This window comes from Scyliorhinus torazame, chromosome 9 (assembly GCF_047496885.1).
Source record: "Scyliorhinus torazame isolate Kashiwa2021f chromosome 9, sScyTor2.1, whole genome shotgun sequence".
Lineage (NCBI taxonomy): Eukaryota > Metazoa > Chordata > Chondrichthyes > Carcharhiniformes > Scyliorhinidae > Scyliorhinus > Scyliorhinus torazame.
Window position 1 is genome coordinate 151,171,120 of NC_092715.1, and position 24,433 is coordinate 151,195,552.

Genomic DNA, 24,433 nt, shown 5'->3' on the forward strand with positions numbered 1-24,433 from the left:
ATTGTTTCACCATTCTCGTCTCGTGGTAATTGACGGTATATCACTAGCATATCCTTTGCTGTGAACCTGAAATAATGCAGGAAAAGTAGACGATTTTGCTAGTAAGAATGGAAATACAAAACTGAAAGCCTGAACTTCGGGAAGACATTGATTAGAAGCCATCCGTGTGAATCAAAGATCCCTATCCTTTTATTATTTTCTTTTCCTTTCCACTCTATCTTGTTTGTCTGTCTGTGTGTGTAAAGGGCGGATTTGGGAAACGGGTAGTCGATAGCCAGTTGCATTTTTTTGTTTATTCAAATATACTGTTCATAATAAAAGGTGACTAGTATTTTAAAGTTACAAACCTGGTGACTGTAGTGTATTGAACTCAACCACAGACCTCTGGTATTTAAATAAATCTAATTACACTGGTGTTGTCACTCCAGGTCAAGTGGTGCTGAAATTGACCATCTTCTATCCCAGGGTGCTGTGTTATGCTGCTTTGGATCACACAGGCTGCTACTTGATGCAGTCTTAACTAAAGGATGCTCCAGACTCTGAAATGAGTTCAACGTGTTTATTGAACTATTGAGACAGTTCTGAAATGAGTTTGACTCTCTGCTAATCTAACTGTAGTAACTTAGTCTAACTGTACCAGCTTGCTCTCAGCCACGTGCTGGGGTGTGGTGCTGCTGATCAACCCTGTCTAACTCTCTGGATGTCTGCCTGTGGAAAGAGGCAGGGTGTGAGTGCCTCATCCCTTTTATAGTGTTTATGTCATGCCCCCTTGTGGTGATGCCACCTGAGTGGCCTGACTGTCCATTGGTTGTGTCCTATTCTGAGTGTTCATTGGTTGCATATCATGACATGGGGTATCCTAACAATATAAAGGTTGCATTAAATTTGAACGTTTTTGTACCCTTTTCATTAAGGAAGATAAAAGCCACTTGGTGACTATTAGTGTGTGTATATATGTATATTGAACCAGAATAAACTAGGTTTCAGTTGGGTATTTTGAGTTCTGTATGCTGCATAGTCTCTTTTCTGTCCGACAAAGTTATCAGAATCATATATCTTATTGTATATGGGTTGAGTTTAAAGTAATTATTTGATCTAGTATCTCCTTACTCTTGCTGATTTTATCTTTCTTTTAAGATTTTAAATTATATTACCTCGACCATAGGAAATATTAGTTTCACCCCATTCACTGATTCCAATACACAATGTAAAACAGCTAACACTGATTTGCAATGGCGGGACAAACGAGAGCACCAACAGCCAGTATGTATGACAAATAACTAAATATTCCAGCACAGAACACACTGGCCCGGCCGCCATGTTGAGCAGCGGCGGTTGGAGCTGGCGGGAGGAGGCGCGCGGGGACGCGCAGCCTCAGTCACTCAGTCCCGATTGAAATCAGCGGTAGCCGGAGGAACGGCAGAAAGAAACCGGCCGCTCAACATTAAGCGTAAGTCAGAGTTTGTGCACTAATATAACGATCTGTTCCGAACAGGGAGGGGAGCCTGGATTTTTTGCTATAATATAGAACTAGAGATCCGCGGCGAGCGAGAGGGTTGAGCCTCGGGATGACCCGAGCGGCGGTTTTGTTTTGCGGCACTGGCACAATCCCTCAGCGTTCCCTTGTGGGGAAGGTGGCAGTGATAATGTCACTGGCTAGTAATCCAGAGGTCCGGAGTCATTCCTGGATGCAGGAGTTGGAAACCCACCCACCACTGCTCTCTTCACCCTCCACCCATACCACTGCACCTCCCCTCTATGTCACTGCACCTGCCCCCCCATGCCACCTGCACCTCCCCCCATGCCACCTGCACCTCCCCCCATGCCACTGCACCTCCCCTATGCCACTGCACCTCCCCCATGCCACCTGCACCTCCCCCTTGCCCCTGCACCTCCCCCATGCCCCTGCACCTCCCCCATGCCACTGCACCTCCCCATGCCACTGCACCTCCCCCATGCCACTGCACCTCCCCATGCCACCTGCACCTCCCCCTTGCCACTGCACCTCCCCCTTGCCCCTGCACCTCCCCCATGCCCCTGCACCTCCCCCCATGCCACTGCACCTCCCATGCCACTGCACCTCCCATGCCACTGCGCCTCCCCATGCCACTGCACCTCCCATGCCACTGCACCCCCCTTGCCACTGCACCTCCCCCATGCCACCGCACCTCCCCCCATCCCACTGCACCTCCCCCTATGCCACTGCACCTGCCCCCATGCCATTGCACCTCTCCATGCCACTGCACCTCCCCCCCTTGCCACTGCACCTCCCCCCTTGCCACTGCACCTCCCCCTTGCCACTGCACCTCCCCCCCTTGCCACTGCACCTCCCCCCCTTGCCACTGCACCTCCCCCCTTGCCACTGCACCTCCCCCCTTGCCACTGCACCTCCCCCCTTGCCACTGCACCTCCCCCCTTGCCACTGCACCTTCCCCCCCCATGCCACTGCACCTTCCCCCCCATGCCACTGCACCTTCCCCCCCCCATGCCACTGCACCTTCCCCCCATGCCACTGCACATTCCCCCCCATGCCACTGCACCTCTCCCCCATGCCACTGCACCTCTCCCCCCCATGCCACTGCACCTCTCACCCCCCCATGCCACTGCACCTCCCCCATGCCACTGCACCTCCCCCATGCCACTGCACCTCCCCATGCCACTGCACCTCCCCCATGCCACCTGCACCTCCCCCTTGCCCCTGCACCTCCCCCTTGCCCCTGCACCTCCCCCCATGCCCCTGCACCTCCCCCATGCCACTGCACCTCCCATGCCACTGCACCTCCCCCATGCCACTGCACCTCCCTTGCCACTGCACCTCCCCCTTGCCCCTGCACCTCCCCCATGCCCCTGCACCTCCCCCCATGCCCCTGCACCTCCCCCCATGCCACTGCACCTCCCATGCCACTGCACCTCCCCATGCCACTGCGCCTCCCCATGCCACTGCACCTCCCATGCCACTGCACCCCCCCTTGCCACTGCACCTCCCCCATGCCACCGCACCTCCCCCCCCATCCCACTGCACCTCCCCCTATGCCACTGCACCCGCCCCCATGCCATTGCACCTCTCCATGCCACTGCACCTCCCCCCCTTGCCACTGCACCTCCCCCCTTGCCACTGCACCTCCCCCCTTGCCACTGCACCTCCCCCCCATGCCACTGCACCTCCCCCCTTGCCACTGCACCTCCCCCTTGCCACTGCACCTCCCCCCCTTGCCACTGCACCTCCCCCTTGCCACTGCACCTTCCCCCCCCCATGCCACTGCACCTTCCCCCCCATGCCACTGCACCTCCCCCATGCCACTGCACATTCCCCCCATGCCACTGCACATTCCCCCCCCCCATGCCACTGCACCTCTCCCCCATGCCACTGCACCTCTCCCCCCCATGCCACTGCACCTCTCACCCCCCCATGCCACTGCACCTCCCCCATGCCACTGCACCTCCCCATGCCACTGCACCTCCCCCATGCCACTGCACCTCCCCCATGCCACTGCACCTCCCCATGCCACTGCATCTCCCCCCATGCCACAGCACCTCTCCCCCTCATGCCACTGCACCTCCCCCATGCCACTGCACCTCCCCCCATGCCACTGCACCTCCCCCCATGCCACTGCACCTCTCCCCATGCCACTGCACCTCTCCCCATGCCACTGCACCTCTCCCCATGCCACAGCACCTCCCCCATGCCACAGCACCTCCCCCCATGCCACAGCACCTCCCCCATGCCACAGCACCTCCCCCATGCCGCAGCACCTCCCCCCATGCCGCAGCACCTCCCCATGCCGCAGCACCTCCCCCATGCCACAGCACCTCCCCCATGCCACTGCACCTCCCCCATGCCACTGCACCTCCCCTTCCCACTGCACCTCCCCCTGCCACTGCTCCTCTCCCCCCTTGCCCCTGCACCTCCCCCCATGCCACTGTGCCTCTCCCCCATGCCACTGCACCTCTCCCCCCCCATGCCACTGCACCTCTCCCCCCCATGCCACTGCACCTCTCCCCCCATGCCACTGCACCTCATCCCCCCTTGCCACTGCACCTCTTTCCCCCACACCCTTGCCACTGCACCTCTTCCCCCCCCATGCCACTGCACCTCTTCCCCCCCATGCCACTGCACCTCTACCCCCCTTGCCACTGCACCCCCCCTTTGCCACTGCACCCCCCCCTTGCCACTGCACCCCCCCCTTGCCACTGCACCCCCCCTTGCCACTGCACCCCCCTTGCCACTGCACCCCCCTTGCCACTGCACCCCCCTTGCCACTGCACCCCCCTTGCCACTGCACCCCCCTTGCCACTGCACCCCCCTTGCCACTGCACCCCCCTTGCCACTGCACCCCCCTTGCCACTGCACCCCCCTTGCCACTGCACCCCCCTTGCCACTGCACCCCCTTGCCACTGCACCCCCCTTGCCACTGCACCCCCCTTGCCACTGCATCCCCCTTGCCACTGCATCCCCCTTGCCACTGCATCCCCCTTGCCACTGCACCCCCCTTGCCACTGCACCCCCTTGCCACTGCACCCCCTTGCCACTGCACCCCCTTGCCACTGCACCCCCCTTGCCACTGCACCCCCCTTGCCACTGCACCCCCCTTGCCACTGCACCCCCCTTGCCACTGCACCCCCCCTTGCCACTGCACCCCCCCTTGCCACTGCACCCCCCCTTGCCACTGCACCCCCCTTGCCACTGCACCCCTCCCTTGCCACTGCACCCCTCCCTTGCCACTGCACCCCTCCCTTGCCACTGCACCCCTCCCTTGCCACTGCACCCCTCCCTTGCCACTGCACCCCTCCCTTGCCACTGCACCCCTCCCTTGCCACTGCACCCCTCCCTTGCCACTGCACCCCTCCCTTGCCACTGCACCCCTCCCTTGCCACTGCACCCCTCCCTTGCCACTGCACCCCTCCCTTGCCACTGCACCCCTCCCTTGCCACTGCACCCCTCCCTTGCCACTGCACCCCTCCCTTGCCACTGCACCCCTCCCTTGCCACTGCACCCCTCCCTTGCCACTGCACCCCCATTGCCACTGCACCCCCTTGCCACTGCACCCCCTTGCCACTGCGCCCCCTTGCCACTGCGCCCCCTTGCCACTGCGCCCCCTTGCCACTGCGCCCCCTTGCCACTGCGCCCCCTTGCCACTGCGCCCCCTTGCCGCTGCGCCCCCTTACCGCTGCCCCCCCTTGCCGCTGCCCCCCCTTGCCGCTGCCCCCCCCTTGCCGCTGCACCCCCTTGCCGCTGCATCCCCCTTGCCGCTGCACCCCCTTGCCGCTGCACCCCCTTGCCGCTGCACCCCCTTGCCGCTGCACCCCCTTGCCGCTGCACCCCCTTGCCGCTGCACCCCCTTGCCGCTGCACTCCCTTGCCGCTGCACCCCCTTGCCGCTGCACCCCCTTGCCGCTGCACCCCCTTGCCGCTGCACCCCCTTGCCGCTGCACCCCCTTGCCGCTGCACCCCCTTGCCGCTGCACCCCCCTTGTCGCTGCACCCCCCTTGTCGCTGCACCCCCCTTGCCACTGCACCAATCCCCCCTTCCCACTGCACCTCTCCCCCTTTCCCACTGCGCCTCTCCCCTCCCTTCCCACTGCACCCCTCCCTTGCCACTGCACCTCTTCCCCCGTCCCACTGCACCCCTCTCCCCCGCCTTCCCACTGCACCTCTTTCCCCCTTCCCACTGCACCTCTCTTCCCCCCCCCGCCTTCCCACTGCACCTGTTCCCCCCCTTCGCACTGCACCTCTCTCCCCCCCGCCTTCCCACTGCACTACTCTCCCCCCCCTTCCCACTGCACCTCTTCCCCCCTTCCCACTGCACCTCTCCCCACTCTCTTCCCCTTCCCCCTCCCTCCTCCCCCCCCTCCCTCCATCCCCCCCATCTCTCCCCCCGCTCCCCCTCCTCTCCTTCCCCCGTTCCCCCCCCCATCTTCCCTCCGTCCCCTCCCTTGTCCCCTCTGTCCTCCCCTCCACCTCACCCTCCTCCTCTCCGTCCGCCCCTCCGTCCCCCCCTCCGTCCCCTCCGTCACCTCCCTCCGCCCCCCCTCCTCCATCTCCCCCTCCTCCCCTCCATCTCCCCCTCCTCCCCTCCATCCCCCCCTTCCGTACCCCCCATCCTCCCTTCCGTCCACCCCCTCTCCCCTCCCTCTCCCCCTCCCTCTCCCCCTCCCTCGCCCCCTCCCCCTCTCCCCCTCCCTCTCCCCCTCCCTCTCCCTCTCCCTCTCCCCCTCCCTCTCCCCCTCCCTCTCCCCCTCCCTCTCCCGGCTTGGTTCACTGTCTGTGTGGCGTTTACACGTCCTCCCTGTGTCTGCGTGGATTTCCTCTGGTGCTCCGGTTTCCTCCCACAAGTCCCGAAAGGCGTGCTGTTAGGTCATTTGGATATTCTGAATTCTCCCTCAGTGCACCCGAACAGGTGCCGGAGTGTGACGACTAGGGGCTTTTCACAGTCACTTCATTGCAGTTTTAATGTCAGCCAACTTGTGACAATAAAGATTATTATTATTATCAGGCTCCATATCAACTTCCTCCAGCTCATCCATTTCTGGTGGCAAGACATCTTCCGGGTGAATGCTCAGTCCATGCTGAATGGCAAAGTTGTGCAGTGCACAACACACTTTAACAATCTTTGAGACTATCTTTGGTGCATACTGTAATGTGGCTCCTGACCTGTCCAGACATCGAAAACGTGATTTCAAAATACCAATTGTCCTCTCCACTACCTGACGTGTTGCTACATGTGCATGGTTGCATCATTCCTGTGCTTCATTGTTGGTCGTCTGGAATGGTGTCATAAGCCATGTTCTCAATGGGTATTCCTTATCACCCAGTAACCATCCTTTAATTCTTGGTGGTGGTGTCATGGACTGGTGTAACATTGAGCTTTCGAGGGCAAATGAGTTATGGGCACTTCCCCGGTTGTTTGCATTTACAGTGAGGATCCTCATTTGTGCATCACACACGATCATCACATTTAAAGAATGTAACCCCTTCCTGTTGATGAGTGAAACGGTGTCATTTCTTGGTACCTTCAATGCAATGTGTTCCATCGGCAGTCCCAATTACTTTTGGGAAACCAGCAATCCTGTAGAATGTGATGGACGTCTCCTTCATCTTCACAGGTGATGTGTCAAAGATAATAAGCTCTGAAGCCTTCTGTAAAATTGCATGATTACTTGGTGAATCCAGGTCCTAGCAGCATTCTGTGAAATGTCACTAATGCTATGTTGAAAGGACCCAGACGCAAAAAAATTCAGCGCTGTCGTGAGTTTCATTTCCACTGTTAAGGCAATGTGGCAGTTAGACTTTGGCTTCAGGTCTTCCTTCAACATTTCACAAATGTGTCCCTTTGCTTCCTTGCTGAAACATAGTCTCCTGGCACACATCACCTCTGACATCATTTCATATGATGTCCTTTGTCGGGGTGGGTAATCGATTTGATTCCTCGCCAGACGGAGATGATGCCTTACTCTTCTCTCATGAAACCTGCGCAGACATCAACGCCTCAAAGAAAGTTCAAGGACTTTAAGATGCAAAGCTATGAGTGTGATGCCCCAGTGGAGGAGAAACATGACTACAGATTTTGAATCTGCATTGGATTCTGCAATACCTGTCACAGGGATAGTTCACATTCGTTTACAGGAGGCTTTCATATGTGAACAAAGGCATTGTTAATGTTCAAGAATTTGAAGTATGTTGAGGCGTGTAAGGGTGCACCTTACATCAGGGTGCTGGGAGGACAGATGTTCTAACATTAGTGTCCTTGAAGGAGTCAACAGCACCAGTATTGAGACCATGATCATCCGAAACCAACTCCGCTGGGCCTACCAAATTGCATAGGATGTCAAAGTCCCAAATGCCAAGCAAATCTTCACCCAGCTCAAGGAAGGATCCCGAACAAGAGGAGGACAATGGAAGCACTTCAAAGACACCTTGAAGGCTTACCTTAAGAAATGGAACACAGGCACCAAATGCCTGGGAGACCTTTCCTCAGAAGAGACCCACTTGGATAAGGATCACAATTCTTCAAGAACACCCAACAGCAAGCGGAGGTCGGGAAAAGAAGTCTGAGAAAGGAATACCCCCAAGGACTGATGCCACCTTTTTGTATTTGTATTTGATTTATTGTCACGTGTATCGAGGTACAATGAAAAATATTGTTCTGTGTACAGACTAGACGGATCGTTCCATACATGAAAAAAACATAGGACATATGATAAATACACATACACAATGTAATACATAGATACAGAATTGGGTGAAGCTTACGGAGTGTAGTACTACTCAGTGGAGAAGATGTGGAGGGACCATTTCAGTCCATAAGAGGGTCATTCAGGAGTCTGGGAACAGCAGGAAAGAAGCTGATTTTTGAACCTGTTAGTACGTGTTCGCAGACCTTTGTATCGCCTGCCCAATGGAAGAGGTTGTAAGAGAGAATAACCTGGGTTGAAGGGCTCTTTAATTATGCTGCCCGTTTTCCCAAGGCAGCGGGCGGTGGGAGGGAGGTGGGCTCGTGTGATAGACTGGGCGGTGTCCACGACTCTCTGAAGTTTCTTATGGTCTTAGGCTGAGCAGTTGCCATACCAGGCTGTGATGCAGCCAGATAGGATGCTTTCTATGGTGCATCTGTAAAAATTGGCAAGAGTGGACATGCCAAAGTTCCTTAGTTTCCTGAGGAAGTATAGGTACTGTTGTGCTTTCTTAGTCATAGTGTCGACATGGGTGGATCAGGACAGATTGTTGGTGATATGCACACCTAAGAATTTGAAGTTATCGACCAACTCCACCTTGGAAAATCCTGCCAATTGAGTGACTGAAGATGCGGCTATAGGATCGAGCTCATCAGCCATGCAAAGACCCACAGAACTCGCGACAGTAACGCTTAGTATCTTTGGTGGACAATCATAACCGTTAGCGAGTGAACGCCTCATTCAATCCATTTATAGTTCCTTTAATGGAATTAACATCCTCCTGACAAACTAAAGTTTTTAAAAATCTTTTTCATTTTCTGTGACTTCAAACTCCCTTTACACAGTAAAGTACCCTTTTAATGGAATTAACAGCTTCAAGACAATCTAAAGTTTAAAAAAAATATCTATCTTCCTTTTATTTTATTTTCAATTTAAACATATTTATAAATGCTAAACAATAATAACATAAAACTTCTACCAAAAAAATGTCTTCCGATGTCTCCTGCTTCTGCTAGACTGAAAATTTGCCATGTACCTAAAAAGGTGTAAAAACTCACCAAATATCCAGGTAGGTGACCCAAGTTAGCGCTGCAGCTGGACATTTCCTTCAGTACTGCAGAACTCTAAGCAGACAAAAAAAACAGGGAGTTTAAATGCCTGAACGACACTTCCGGATCGTCATGCTGCGCTTGTGTGGCGCACCAGCGACTTAAGAGTCACAAACCATCCAGGAAGTTACAGGCCCAAGTGTCACTACGTGCTGAGGTTCTACCTGTCTGTGGTTTTGCGAAGGTTGGGTCCGGCCACTTTGCTATGGAACACTCCAAGCAGTTAGACTGTGTCATATCACCTGTCCCTTGTGGAAATATTTGTCCAGAAAAACGTCATGACTACAAGTCTATCAGACAGTGGTCAGCATGTAACTTCTTTGAGGCCCTGCGAGAAAATGGGATGATGGATAGATGATTCTGTGTGTAGACTGTCAAACTCATTGAACAGACTGCTTCATTGCCAGAACTTTCAAAAAAGCACCAAGATGTAATTGGCTAATGATGAAGAGGGCACTCCTTTGTCAGACCCTTCATGAGTGCCTCAAGTCTCTGCGCCACTCCATGCGGCTGTGGTGGGCCCTCCTCGTCAGACCCTTGATGAATGTCGGAGGTCTCTCCACCACTCCTTGAAGCGGCTGTGGTGGGGAAGAGACCATTGCATACTTCCTTTTGGAATGTATCTTTGCAAAGAAAGTCTGGAAAGTGATGCACCTCACAGCACCGAGGACCTGGGTCCGATCCCGACCTCGGGTCACTGTCTGTGTGGAGTTTGCGCATTCCTCCCGTGTCTGCATGGGTCTCACCCCCACAACCCAAAAAGATGTGCAGTGCAGGTGGATTGGCCACGCTAAATTGTCTCTTAATTGAGAACAAAAAAGAATTGGGTACACTATCATTTATTGAAAAAATGGAAAGTGATGCAGTGATTTATGCTGAGGTTCATCCCAAGGAGCTTCATGACGCAGGACTCCACTCCACTCTGTTTCTGGGATGTACACCGAGAAAAACATTAGCTGCTGCTGGAAGGTCATCAGCTGGGTAGAATTCGCTCTTTTGCCTGACCCAAATTTGTTGGTCTTCCAGTGCAAAGAATTGTCCACGACTGATTGTTGTAGATTGGCACATTTGAAGACCCAGGAATATGTGCTAAGGGAAGCAGTAAAGCTGAGGGTAACTGCCACAAACATGTAATGGGGAATGACCATAGTTTAAGATCTGCCTGCGCAAATGTATGTTGTGCAAATGTATTGAGGCACCTCATAGTGCAGCATGCTCAATGGAAAAAGTTGAATTTTGTTTTTTAAAATATTTTTATTCGACACATTTTCATAATACAAAAACAACCCCAAACAAACAACAAACCTCCCAACACCCAGCAGGCAACGGTAACCCTGCTCCCGAAAGTGCATGATGAACAAACCCCAACAGTTGTAGAATCCCTCCTTCACCCCCCCCCCCCCCCCAGCTCAAAATTCACCCTTTTCAGGGTCAAAAACTCCCGCAGGTACCCTAAGGGACCGGGCTCCACATCCATATGCAAGACCCCCGGGATTGTACTAAATACCGTCCTCCAAAACCTTTTCACCTTCTGGCAGGACCAAAACACATGAACATGGTTCATGGGGCTACTCCCATATTGCTCTCAGACATCCTCCACTCCCTTGAGCAGCACCTCACAACACAGCCCCTTTTCTGGTGCCACCCCCAGCTCTTCCCTCACTTTACAGTTCTTCGCGGGGGCGGGGGGGGGGGGGGGGTTTAAACTAATTTGGCAGGGGGATGGGAAACTGATTTGTAGTCCAGGAGATACTGTTGCTGGAGTTCAGGAAGTTGAGGGTAGTGCAGTACTGAGGAAGGTACCAAGGTCACAAGAGTGGACCTGCAGGCATGAAGGTGGTTTGAAGTGTGTCTACTTCAATGTGAGGAGCATCAGGAATAAGGTTGGTGAGCTTGAAGCATGGATTGTGTCATGTGAGAGTACCTTTAAGAAATGGATGTAAGCAATGTACCTTTAAGAAAATTGTGATGTCAGAGAGTGGGTGGAGCTGAGCTCAGTTTGGCCATTTTGAAGTTAGTTCTGGGTTTTAGTTTCAGTTTGAGGAGAACGCTGGGAGTGTGTGTGTTTTGCTGAGAGCTGCAGGAAGAAAACACAGAGCTTGCTTGAGAGCTGCAGGAAGAAACAGAGCTGGTCTGTTGATGTCTGCAAATCCAAAGACTATAAAAATATTGAATGTCACCTCATGTCTGTTTTTGAAGGTTGAAGTCTTTTGGATGTTTACAGGGACAGTTTGAAGGATTATTTAGTGTTGTCGTATTTTGGGGTTATCTTTTAAGTAATGTGTGTTAAGATATTCAATGTTTGTTTTTTAAAGGTTAAATTGAGTTCATAGAATAAACATTGTTTTATTTTAAAAACCATTTGTCCATAATTGCTGTATCACACTGGAGAGTATGCCGCGTGCTTCCCACGCCACAATCTATTAAAAGTTGTGGGTCGGTTGAACTCCATGCAACACTTTGGGGTTCTGTAAACCCGGACCCATAACAATTGGGGGCTCGAGGGGGATAAAAGTTGATCTATTTTGTGAACTTAAAGACAGTGAAGGATTGTTGCTTTTTAAGTGTGGTATTTTAGTTCAAGTGGGGAGTGTGTTGTGGACAATGGCTCTTTCAGAGGCTCAGAAGTCTTTGGGGGTGGAGACGGTCACACGCAGTACTTACGGACAGAGACTAAAAGCAGACTGTTAGATTTGGCAAAAACATTGCAGTTAACATTACCTGATAAAATACGAAAAGATGAGGTAATCATGGCGGTGGCTAAGCATTTAAAGTTGCCTGAGATACAGTCTGATTCGTTGGAAATGGCAAAGATCCAGTTGCAGATTAAGCAACTTGAACATGAGAAAGAATTAAAGCAGCTTGAATACGAAAGAGAGAGAGCGCAATATGAAAGAGAGAGAAAGGAAAAAGAAAGACAGAGGGAGAGAGGAAAAAGAAAAGGAGAGAGAAGAAAAGAGAAAAGAAAAAATAGCCCTAGCAAAAGAAAGGGAGATACAGATCAGGGAAAAAGATAAAGAGAGAGAGTTTGAACTTCAGAAAATGGCCATGAAACATGACAGTCAGTTAAAATTGGCAGATGTAAAGGGAAACGTACAGTTGGATGATAGTGATGTGGATAGTAGAATGAGCGTCATAGTCGAAGGTTGGTGTGAATCTATTTAAATATGTCCAAGCATTGCCAAGGTTTGACGGCAAGGAGGTAGAAGCCTTTTTCATTTCATTTGAGAAGGTAGCTAAACAAATGAAATGGCCACAGGACATGTGGGTATTACTGATTCAAACAAAGCTGGTAGGTAGAGTTAGTGAAGTCTTTGCAGCACTACTGGAGGAGGTAACTGGGACGTATGAGGAGGTGAAAAAATCCATCTTAGGTGCATATGAGCTAATGCCTGAAGCCTACAGACAAAGGTTTAGAAATTTAAGGAAAGAATTTGGTCGAACATACATGGAGTTTGAAAGGCTCAAACAGAGTAATTTTGATAGGTGGATAAGGGCTTTGAAAATAGATCAAACGTATGAAGCTCTCAGAGAAATTGTAATTTTGGAGGAGTTTAAAAATTCAATTCCTGATGTAGTGAGAACTCTTGTGGAAGAGCAGATGGTTAAAACTGCACGGTGAGCAGCAGAAATGGCAGATGATTATGAAGTCGTTCATAAATCAAGGCCTGGTTTCTGACATCAATTTCAGCTGGTGAGGGATAGAAACTGGGAACATGAGAAATACTCAAGTGGTAAAGGTAAAGATGATCTGATGGGAGATAATAAAGAGTGTACCTCGGATTAAAAAAGAAATCCAGGAGGGTGGAAAAGAAGTAAAAAGTTTTAAATGTTTTTACTGTAATAAACTAGGCCATGTAAAGTCACAGTGTTGGTGTTTGAAGAAAAGCACTAGGAAGGCTGATGTGGTAAAACACGATAAGACAGTGGGGTTTGTTAAAGTGGTGAAGGAAAGCCCAAATGAAGCAAAGGAGGTGCAAAAGATTGTACAGCCTGATCAAGAGGTGGTTGATAAGAAGGTGCCAGATGTCTTTAAAGAATTTACTTGTGTGGGTAAAGTTTACTCATGTGTATCAGGAGGAGCAGGTAAAGAAGTCACAATTTTAAGAGATACAGGAGCTAGTCAATCTTTAATGATAAGAGAGGAGGAATTATGTAATTTGGGAAGAATGTTGCCAGAAAAGGTGGTAATGTGTGGAATTCAGGGTGAGAGGAGGAGCGTTCCATTATGTAAGGTTGAAAAGTCCAGTGAAGAGTGGTGAAGTGGTAGTTGGAGTAATAGAGAAACTATCTTGTCCAGGAATACAGTTTATCTCGGGTAATAATATAGCTGGATTGCAGGTGGGAGTGATGCCTACTGTGGTTGATAAGCCAGTGGAAAATCAGACAACTGAAGTGTTGAAGGACGAATATCCTGGGATTTTTCCGGATTGTGTAGTAACAAGGTCGCAAAGTCACAGGTTAAGACGAGGAGAAATCCGAGTGTTGAAGGACGAATATCCTGGGATTTTTCCGGATTATGTAGTAACAAGGTCGCAAAGTCACAGGTTAAGACAAGAGGATAAATCAAAGAGTGAAGATGAAGTTGAAGTGCAATTATCAGAAACGATTTTTGAACAGATGGTTGAAAAAGAACAAGAACAGGTGGAGGATGAGGCGGATATTTTTAGTTCAGGAAAATTGGCGGAGTTACAACAGAAAGATGTAGAAATAAAACGGATATATCAGAAAGCATATACGGAAGAGGAATCTGAGAGTATACCAGAGTGTTATTACCGTAAAAGTGACGTCTTGATGAAAAAATGGAGACCTGTACATATGCAGGCGGATGAAAAGTGTGCAGAAGTTCATCAAGTAGTATTGCCGGTAGGGTATAGAAAGGAGGTGATGCGAGTAGCACATGAGGTACCAGTGGGAGGTCATTTGGAGATAAGGAAAACTCAAGCTAAAATCCAGAAACATTTTTATTGGCCTGGACTACATAAAGATGTAGTTAAATTTTGTCAATCATGTCACACATGTCAAGCAGTGATAAAACCAGCACCCTTAATACCCATTCCAGCATTTGAGGAACCTTTTACAAGGGGCCTAATTGATTGTGTAGGACCGCTTCCTGAAAGAAAAAGTGGGAATCAATATCTTTAGACTATAATGGATGTGTCTACTTGGTTTCCAGAGGCCATTTCAGTACGTAATATTACAGCTAAAAAGATTGTGGAGGAGTTACTTAAATTCTTTACTAGATATGGGCTACCCACAGAAATTCAATCGGATCAAGGATCAAATTTTACCTCAAAAGTTATTCAAAGAAGTTATAGATAGCTTAGGAATAGAACAATTTAAATCAACTGCGTACCATCCAGAATTGCAGGGAGTGTTAGAAAGGTGGCATCAGACATTAAAGGCAATGTTGAGGGCTTATTGTCACGATTATCCAGAGGATTTGGATAAAAGAACTCCATTCGTACTGTTTGCAATTAGTGATGCACTAATGAGTCAACCAAATTTAGTCCTTTTGAACTAATTTTTGGTCATGAGGTAAGAGGACCACTTAAATTGATTAAGGAAAAATTGGTGGGTGAGAAATTGGAAGTTACACTATTGGATTATGTGTCAAATTTTAGGGAACGATTAAATAGAGCAGGTGAATTGACTAGCAACATTTGAAAGTTGCACAAAATGTGATGAAACGGGTAACGGACAAGAACTCCAAGGTTTGTAGTTTTGCCAGTGGAGATAAATTTTAGTGTTGTTACCAGTGGGAGGTGAACCTTTAAAAGCTAGGTTTTGTGGACCGTATCAGATTGAATGGAAATTAAGTGAAGTGAATTATGTGGTTAAAAACACCACATAGAAGGTAGACTCACCGAGTGTGTCATGTGAAAATGCTGAAAAGGTACTTTGAAAGGGAAGGAGAGGAAAAGGAGGAGGTTTTAATGATTCTAACTCAAAGTGACGAACCAATTCCAAATGACTGTGAATTTGACATACCTCAAATTAAATTGGAAAATGAGGATTTTCTTAAAAATTGGGATAAATTGTTGTGTTATCTTCCAGAGGAAAAACAAACTGACCTGAAAGAGTTATTGATATCACATGGGCAAGTTTGTAGAGATAAATTGGGAAGTACTAAAATAGCTATACATGATGTAGATGTGGGAAATGGTGTTCCTATCAAACAGCATCCATATAGACTTAATCCTTTAAAATTGGCACAGATTAACAAAGAGATTAAGAGTATGCTTAAAAATGGCATAATTGAAGTGGGGTTGCAGCCAATGGAGCTCACCCATAGTGATGGTACCTAAACCAGACGGTACCCAACGGTTGTGTGTGGACTATCGAAAGGCGAATGCAGTTACAAGAACGGACACTTATCCTATCCCACGTTTGGAGGATTGCATTGAGAAAGTGGGACAATCCGCTTTCATTTCTAAATTGGATTTACTTAAAGGTTACTGGTGGGTACCTTTATCCGAAAGGGCGAAGGAGAATTCAGCTTTTGTGACTCCAGATGGTATATACCAATTCAAAGTTATGCCATTTGGTATGAAAAACGCCCAAGCCACATTTCAACGGTTAACTAATGCAGTAGTTTCAGGATTACCCAATTGTGCGGTATATATCGACGATCTGGTAGTTTTCAGCCAGACATGGAAAGAACATTTAAAATATCGTATGGAGTTCTTCGATCAAACTCAGGCGGCGGGTTTGGTGATGAACCTAGCCGAAAGTGAATTTGGAGGAGCCCGAATCACTTTCCTTGAGGAGTTTCCGATACCCTCAAGACGAAGGGAAATAATGCGATCTCTTAGCATGAATGAATTTGATTGAACCTTTGTGCAAAAGATGTGTAGCGTGGTTGCTCCGCTGATGGACTTGCTGAAGAAACGTGTAAAAAAATTTCAATGGACAGCGGAGTTTCAACATACATTTGACTGCCTGAAAGCTGTGGTAACCGATACTCCTGTGTTGGGGAATTACAAGGGACTCTGTGATCAGATTGAACTAAATTATCTGACTTTAAAGAGAAATGCCGAGGCATAGAGAAATGGATGGATCGTACAGAGACTTTCTTGTTCAAAGAGACTGTCAATCGAGAAAGTATTCGGGTGGAGGAAGAAGAACTGGAAAAATGGACTATATTATTATGCCTGTTTGCGTGTGTTGTTTTTTTTTTTTAAACGAAAAAGTATTTTTACTGTGTGCATTTCTTAATTGATGGTGCAAGGCTAAAAATGAAACCATCTTGAAGTTGATGGGTTTTTTTTTCTTGGGTCCCGGGAGGTGTCATTTGAGAGTACCTCAAACAGTAGAAGAAGTGGTCGAGTAAGGGCACAGTGAAGGCTGTGAGAGAGATCAGCATGGCTGGTGTTCAGAGCAAGGAGCCGACAGCCCAGCCCACAATGGAGCAGCAGCTGCAGGCTATGCAGGAGGGCTTTTTGGCTTTGAAGTGTGACAACATGGAGCCGCTTCAGATGGGAAAAAGGCTGGATGATCGGGCTGAGAAGCTCCAGCAGTTGGAGAAGTCCGTGGAGGAGCAAACTGACTTTCAAACGGGGGAGGAATGTGGAAATACGGAGGCTGAGGGACCAGCAAAAAGTGCTTCTGGAAAGGCTGGAGGACCTGGACAACAGATCTCGCCGGCAGAACGTGAGAATCGTGGACCTCCCAGAGGGGGCAGTGGGGCTAGACGCTGCCGCATATGTGGAGGGTATGTTTCAGAAGTTGCTGGGGAATGAGATGTTCCCGCGCCAGCCGGTGGTGGACGGGGCACACACACTGCAGGTGTGGCTGCCGCGACAAGAGGGTCCCCCACGAGCGATGGTGGTACGCTTTCACAGGTACCTGGATAAGGAACGGGTGCTGCAATGGGCAAAGAGCACACAAAGCTGTATTTGGGACGATACCACCCTGCGTGTGTACCAAGATTTGAGCGTGGAGGTGGCCAGGAGGAGGGGAGGCTACAGGCAGGTGAAGGAGATGCTGTATAAAAACAAGGTGAAATTCAGGCTCCTTTTTCCGGCGCGACTGTGGGTTGCGTACAAGGGTCAGCACCACTATTTCGAGCAACCCGAAGAGGCGACGGACTTCGTTAAGAAGCAAGGGCTGGCCCTGAGCTGAGGACGTTTGGACTCCTGTTAGAGCTTTTAAGTATATGTGGTGTCTCTCCCGTTTTGGGATGTATCTTTTTTTTTGCTTTTTGCGTGGTGTACCTGAATGTTTCCTGTTTGTGCTCTTTGCTTAGTTGGAGTTTGGCTGGGGGGGGGGGAATTAATAAAGAAATCAGTTAAAAGGGTTGGGTTAAAATGGATGCTTCAGGGGAACTTTGTGCAATTTCTTTCTGTGTCTGTATGGGAAGGACTGAAGAGTGCCTGTTATTTGTTATCTCTTTTTTTCTTGTTTAACTTGAATTGTGCTATTGTGGGGGTTATTTATGACTTGTACAGAGTGTTTGCTCAAGTAGGGCTGATCTGGGGAAGTGGTGTGGAGGGGTCGGGGGAGGGGTGACTGGGAACAATCGGTGGGAGACGGGCTGGAGCCGAGGCTGGGAGTCCCTGGCGAGCTGAGTGCAGCTAATCAACAGGAGCTGAGGTGGGGGGGGTGTCCATATAGTTAGATTAGAGCAGGGGTTAGGTGATAGGAGGGTGTTGCTAGGGGGGGGGTGGGGGGGGGAGTTGTTCTGCTGACGGGGATGGAAACTGGGCATGGTAACAGTGAGGAGGTCATGGGTGGAGCCGGCCAGGGGGCGGGCCAGAGAAAGCGCGACACATGGCTGGGGGGCTGGCCAAGGAAAGGGGATGGCTGATTGGCAAAGGGGGGGGGCGAAGTGTCCCCCAACCAGGCTGATCACCTGGAACGCTAGAGGGTTAAACGGGCCAGTGAAGAGGGCGCGTGTGTTTGCGCATCTGCGGGTTCTGAAGGCGGACATAGTCTTGTTGCAGGAGACGCACCTGAAAGTGGCAACCAGGTTAGGTTAAGGAAGGGCTGGGTCAGTCAGGTCTTTCATTTGCGGCTTGATTCTAAGACGAGGGGGGTTGCGATCCAGATTAATAAAAGGGTACAATTTGAGGCGGAGGGCACAGTCATGGATGGGGGCGGCAGATTCGTTATGGTGAGGGGTAAGCTCGAAGGGGTGAGAGTAGTCATGGTCAGTGTGTATGCCCCTAATTGGGACGACGTGGATTTTATTAGGAGGATGCTAGGGAAGATCCCCGACTTGGATTCGCGTAAGTTGATCATGGGCGGGGACTTTAATACGTTCCTGGACCCGAGCCTGGACCGGTCATGCTCAAGAATGGGCAGGTTGCCAGGGATGGCAAAGGAACTGAGAGGGTTCATGGAGCAAATGGGGGGAGCAGCTCTGTGGAGATTTAGCCGGCCAATGGCGAGGGAGTTCTCGTACTACTCTCACGTCCACAAGGTATATTCCCGAATTGACTACTTTGTTGTGAGTAGGGACCTGCTGGCCGGAATGGTGGGGGCAGAATATTCGGCAATTGCCATATCGGACCATGCTCCGCACTGGGTAGACCTGCAGTTTTGTAAGGACAGCTTTCAGCACCCACCATGGAGGCTGGAAGTTGGACTATTCGCGGACGAGGCGGTGTGCGAGAGGCTGAGGAAATGCTTGCAGAATTACCTGCAGGTGAACAATACTGGAGAAGTCTCGGCAGCGGTGCTCTGGGAGGCACTGAAGACAGTGGTGAGAGGGGAACTGATTTCAATCCGGGCGCACAGGGACAGGACAGATAGGGCAGAGATGGACCGACTGATTAAGGAAACGCGGATTATGGAGTTACGCGGAATCCCCGAGGCCAGAGTTACTCAGGAAACGACAGAGGCTGCAGGCCGAATTTGGGGTGCTGACTACAGGCAAGGCTGTAGAGCAGCTTAGAAAGGTAAAAGGTGCGATTTATGAGCTTGGGGAGAAGGCCAGTAGAATGCTTGCGCAGCAGCTGAGGAAGAGGGAAGCGGCTAGGGAAATAGGGAGGGTAGTGGATGGGGAAGGTAATCTAGTGGGTGATCCAGCAGGGCTGAACAAGGTCTTTAGGGACTTTTATAGGAAGCTGTACACTTCGGAACCACCCAGGGGGGATGAGGTGATTCTTGGACGGACTGACCTTCCCAAGAGTGGGGAGGGGGTTGGTGGACGGACTGGTCAAAGAGGTTTTGGGGCGCCTGAAGGTCATGCAGTCGGGTAAAGCCCCGGGGCCGGACGGGTATCCGGTGAAGTTTTACAAAGAATTTGCCGGGATAGTGGGGCCGGTGCTGGTCAGGGTGTTTAACGAGGCAAGGGACAGAGGGAGTTTACCCCCGATGATGTCGCAGGCCACCATCTCGCTCATTCTGAAACGGGATAAGGACCCGGAGGCCTATGGGTCATACAAGCCGATCTCTTTGATTAACGTAGATGCCAAGTTACTGGCCAAGAGTTTGGCGACCAGAATTGAGGACTGTGTACCGGATGTAATTGTGGAGGACCAAACCGGGTTTGTAAAGGGGAGGCAGCTGGTGGCCAACATAAGAAGGCTGCTCAACGTGATTATGATGCCCCCGGAGAGTAGGGAAGTAGAGATAGTGGTAGCCATAGATGCTGAAAAGGTTTTTGACCGGGTTGAGTGGGATTATCTGTGGGAGGTACTAGGACGGTTCAGGTTCGTGGGGGGGGGGGGGGCGGGGTCATCGACTGGGTTAGGCTATTGTATCAGGTCCCGGAGGCGAGTGTAAGGACGAACAGAATGACATCGGACTACTTTAGACTGCACCGTGGGACAAGACAGGCTGCCCTCTCTCCCCACTGCTGTTTGCGTTGGCCATAGAGCGGCTGGCAATTGCACTGAGAGCTTCTAGTGGCTGGAAAGGGCTGGTCCGGTGGGGAGTGGAACATAGAGTCTCATTATACACGGATGATCTGCTGTTACATGTATCGGACCCAATGGTGGGGATGGACGGTATTATGGCAACCCTGAGGGAATTTGGCCGGTTCTCCGGATACAAACTGAACATGGCTAAGAGCGAGTTGTTTGTAACTCAGGCGAGGGGGCAGGAGAGAAGGCTGAAGGAGTTGCCATTCAGGCTAGTGGGGGAGAGTTTCCGATATTTGGGGATTCAGGTGGCACGGGACTGGGGCAGGTTGCACAAGCTCAACCTGTCCCGACTGGTGGAACGGGTGAGGGAGGAGGTCCGGAGGTGGGATGCGCTCCCGCTGTCATTGGCGGGGAGGGTGCAGACTGTTAAGATGACGATTCTCGGACTTCCGGGTGTGGCTATGCAGAGCTAAGTCGCATGTTCGGCAGCTCCCGCTTGGAACGGACTTTTGGGCTCTTTACAGGGCCCCCAATGGCATTTTTCTGACATTTCTCGGTGTGGGAAGAAGACTGCAACATTCCCCCGACAGTGTCCCCCAGGAATGGTATGTCTCTTGGTTACCAGACCCGGCAGAAACAGTAAAAGATTTGGCTGGAGCTGCAGGAATAGACAAAAGCCTCTTCCAGCATGCAGGCGGGGAAGGGCAAGCTTAAAGGCTTCAAGCTGACTTGAGGGCCTTTATTAAAGGTGAATTCTAGCAGCAGAGGGAATAACTGTGAAAAGATCTCACCAAGGCCATTGAAGAAGCGGGGACGAGGCTTCCGGTTGCGGATATGCGGAGCTAAGTCGCACATTCGGCGGCTCCGGCAAAAACGGACTTTTGGGCTCTTTTCAGGGCCCCAACGGCACTTTTTCGACGTTTCCCGGTGTGGGAAAGAGTTAATAACAGCTCCCCGTCAGTATATGGCTTTAACTACGAGCGAGGCAACAAAAAAGGTGGTGGTGGACCCGAAGAAGGGAGGGAAGAAGGACAAAATGGAGGCGGGCGGAGACCAGGCAGCGTGGAGGCAATGGGTGGAGGAGCAACAGGAGGGTATCCAGCGCTGCCTCAGAGAGATTAAAACGGACCTGCTAGAGCCGATGAAGGCTTCTATTGATAAGCTGCTGGAGACACAGATGGGCCCAGCGGGTGGCGGTCCGAGAGGCTCGACAAAAGATCTCTGACAATGAGGACGAGATCTTAGGTCTGGTGGTAAAGGTGGAGGCTCCACAAGAAATGGCAGGAGCGGTTCGAGGAGATGGAGAATCGGTCGAGGCGGAAGAATCTGCAGATTCTGGGCCTCCCGGAGGGGCTGGAGGGGCCGGACGTGGGGGCCTATGTGATCACCACGTTGAACTCGCTGATGGGAGCGGGGTCCTTCTAGGGGCCCCTGGAGCTGGAAGGGGCCTATAGAGTGTTGGCGAGGAGGCCCAAGGCTAACGAGCCTCCGCGGGCAGTGCTGGTGCGGTTCCATCGGTTCGTCGATCGGGAGTGTGTGCTCAGGTGGGTCAAGAAGGAGAGGAGCAGCAGGTGGCAGAACGCAGAGATTCGAATATACCAGGACTGTAGTGCGGAGGTGGCGAAGAGGAGGGCCGGGTACAACTGAGTGAAGTCGGTGCTGCACAGGAAGGGGGTGAAGTTTGGCATGTTGCAGCCGGCACGACTGTGGGTTACCTACAAGGACCGGCACCATTATTTTGAGTCTCCGGAGGAGGCGTGGGCCTTTGTTCAGGCCGAGAAGCTGGACACGGAGGTGGGGGGGGGGGAAAGAATGGAGTTGCTGCTGCTAAGGTCAAGGAGGAGCTGGAGCGAGTGGGGGGGGGGGCTCGAGACGGGGGGCACCTGAAGGGGCTCAAGGCGGATGTGGTTATGCTCCAGGAGACACACCTGAAGGTGGCAGACCAGGTAAGACTGAGGAAAGGGTGGGTAGGTCAGGTGTTTCATTCGGGGCTAGATGCCAAAAATCGAGGGGTGGGGATCTTGGTGGGAAAGAAGGTGTCATTCGAGGCGTCGAGCATTGTGGCAGATAATGGCGGTAGGTACATAATGGTAAGTGGTAAGTTGCAGGGAGAGAGGGTGGTACTGGTCAATGTGTATGCTCCGAACTGGGACGATGCGGGTTTTATGCGGCATATGTTTGTTTGGATCCCAGACTTGGAAGTGGGGGGCCTGATAATGGGGGGAGACTTTAACACGGTGTTGGATCCGGCACTGGATCGCTCCAGGTCTAGGACGGGTAGGAAGCCGGCGGCAGCTAGAGTGCTGAGGGGAGTTATGGACCAAATGGGAGGGGTGGACCCTTGGAGATTTGCAAGGCCGGGGGCGAGGGAATTTTCATTCTTCTCACATGTCCATCAGGCTTATTCTCGAATCGACTTTTTCATTTTGAGTAGGGCGCTGATAGCGAGAGTAGAGGATACCGAGTATTCGGCAATAGCCATTTCGGACCATGCCCCGCATTGGGTGGACTTGGAGATGGGGGAGGAGAGGGACCAGCGCCCGCTGTGGCACTTGGAGGTGGGGCTGTTGGCGGACGAGGAGGTCCGAGGAAGTATAGAGAGGTACTTGGAGACCAACGACAACGGGGAGGTCCGAGTGTGGATGGTATGGGAGGCACTGAAGGTGGTGGTGAGGGGAGAGCTGATCTCCATTAGGGCCCACAAGGAGCGGGGGGAGAGGGAGAGGCTGGTGGGGGAGATGCTGAGGGTAGACGGGAGGTATGCGGAAGAGCCTGAGGAAGGATTGTTGAGGAAGAGGCGCAGCCTCCAGGCCGAATTCGACCTGGTGACCACCAGGAAGGCGGAGGTGCAGTGGAGGAAGGTCCAGGGGGCGGACTATGAGTATGGGGAAAAGGCAAGCCGGATGCTGGCGCATCAGCTTCGGAAACAGGACGCAGCTAGGGAGATCGGGGGAGTTAAGGACAGGGGAGGGAGCGTAGTGCGGAGTGGGGCTGGCATCAATGGGGCCTAAAGGGACTTCTCCGAGGAATTGTACCGATCCGAGCCCCCACGGGAGGAGGAAGGGATGGGCCGTTTCCTGGACCAATTGAGGTTTCCAAAGGTGGAAGAGGGACTGGTGGCGGGACTGGGGGTCCCGATTGGGCTGGAGGAGCTGATCAAAGGGATAGGAAGCATGCAGGCGGGGAAGGCACGGGGGCCGGACGGTTTCCCGGTCGAGTTCTATAAAAAATATATGGACCTGTTGGGCCCGCTGTTAGGACCTTTAATGAGGCTTTACCCCCGACGGTGTCCCGGGCACTGATCTCCTTGATCCTGAAGCGGGACAAGGATTCCCTGCAATGTGGGTCTTACAGACCGATTTCCTCGCTAAATGTAGATGCCAAGGTGCTGGTGAAGGTCTTAGCCACGAGGATTGAGGATTGTGTGCCGCAGATCACCCATGAAGACCAGACGGGGTTTGTGAAGGGGAGACAGTTGAACGCGAATGTGCGGAGGCTTTTGAACGTTATCATGATGGCGGCGAGGGAGGGGGAGGTGGAGATAGTGGTGGCGATTGATGCTGAGAAAGCCTACGATAGGGTAGAGTGGGGGTACCTGTGGGAGGTGCTGAAGAAGTTTGGGTTTGGGGAGGGGTTTGTCAGGTGGGTTAGGCTGTTGTATGAGGTCCCGATGGGGAGTGTGGCCACAAATAGGAGGAGGTCCGTGTACTTTCGGTTGCACCGAGGGACGAGACAGGGGTGTCCCCTGTCCCCCCTGCTCTTCGCACTGGCGATTGAACCCCTGGCTATGGCACTGAGAGAGTTGAGGAACTGGAGGGGGTTGGTGCAGGGTGGGGAGGAGCATAGGGTGTCGCTTTATGCGGACGACCTGCTGCTGTATGTGGCGGACCCGGTGGGAGGAATGCCAGAGGTAATGAGGATCCTTAGGGAATTCGGGGACTTTTCGGGGTACAAGCTCAATATGGGGAAGAGCGAGCTGTTCGTATTTCAGCTCCGGGACCAGGAGAGGGGGATTGGCGAGCTCCCACTATAAAGGGCGGAGAGGAGCTTCAGATATTTGGGGGTCCAGGTGGCCAGGAGCTGGGGGGGCCCTGCATCGGCTTAACTTTACAAGGCTGGTGGTGCAAATGGAGGAGGAGTTCAAGAGGTGGGACGCGTTGCTGCTGTCCTTGGCGGGTAGGGTGCAGTCAGTCAAAATGACGGTGCTCCCAAGGTTTTTGTTCCTGTTCCAGAGCCTCCCCGTGTTTATCCCGAAGGCTTTTTTCAGGCGGGTTAACAGGAGTATAATGGGGTTTGTGTGGGCGCGAGGGACTCCGAGGGTGAGAAGGGTGTTCCTGGGGCGG

The 24,433-nt window shown here is 51.7% G+C and overlaps 1 protein-coding gene across 6 annotated transcripts in view; it reads left to right on the forward strand.

Moving 5' to 3' along the window:
• The first annotated feature begins 1,328 nt into the window (after positions 1-1,328).
• cep78 (centrosomal protein 78) overlaps positions 1,329-24,433 on the forward strand; it is a 152,506-nt gene continuing 129,401 nt past the window's right edge. For all 6 annotated transcript variants that reach the window (XM_072516631.1, XM_072516633.1, XM_072516632.1 and 3 more), the window contains exon 1: positions 1,329-1,450. The gene's annotated coding sequence lies outside the window, so the exon portion shown is untranslated. The remainder of the gene's footprint in view (positions 1,451-24,433) is intronic.